At 53.1% G+C, this 518-nt stretch overlaps 1 protein-coding gene across 1 annotated transcript in view; it reads right to left on the bottom strand.

The window, feature by feature from the left end:
* The window catches only part of LOC113216348 (uncharacterized), a 19,183-nt gene that overhangs the window by 1,760 nt on the left and 16,905 nt on the right, over positions 1-518 (bottom strand). The gene's annotated exons all lie outside the window — the stretch shown is intronic.

Raw genomic sequence — 518 nt, forward strand, 5'->3', positions numbered from 1 at the left:
GGATGCTCGAGTGGAGCTCTTCGCGAACAGAACACTCTTTCTACACACACTCCATACACCACAGCCGCCCCCCATAACGTGGCCGCAGGCGAATAAGCTTTTGCCACCGCGAGGCGCGCACTGATAAACTATGTGTTCAACTGCTCAACACTTGTAAGCGTGTGCAACTGCAAGTGGAATACTGTGTAGGTGTGGTAGGTGTGCACTTGCAAGTGTGCAACTCCTCGGTTGAACACTTCCTTAGATTGAACACTCACTGTGCATGAAGTGCTCAACCGGGGAGTTGCATACTTGCAAGTGCACAACTACCGAGTTGCACACTTGCAAGGATTCAATTTGTAGTTGCACACTTGCCAGTATTTAACTTGCAGTTCAACACTTACAAGAAGTGTTGAGCAGTTCAACACTCAGTTTATCAGTGCGGCGCAGTGGCGGGGCGGGGTCAGCCGAGCACCGCGGCCGCCAGCGACACGAGCGACACTCGACACGGGCTCGATACCCACCCCTCCCCCTAAATC

This window comes from Frankliniella occidentalis, unplaced genomic scaffold, assembly GCF_000697945.3.
Source record: "Frankliniella occidentalis isolate FOCC.00 unplaced genomic scaffold, Focc_3.1 Scaffold225, whole genome shotgun sequence".
Taxonomy (NCBI): domain Eukaryota; kingdom Metazoa; phylum Arthropoda; class Insecta; order Thysanoptera; family Thripidae; genus Frankliniella; species Frankliniella occidentalis.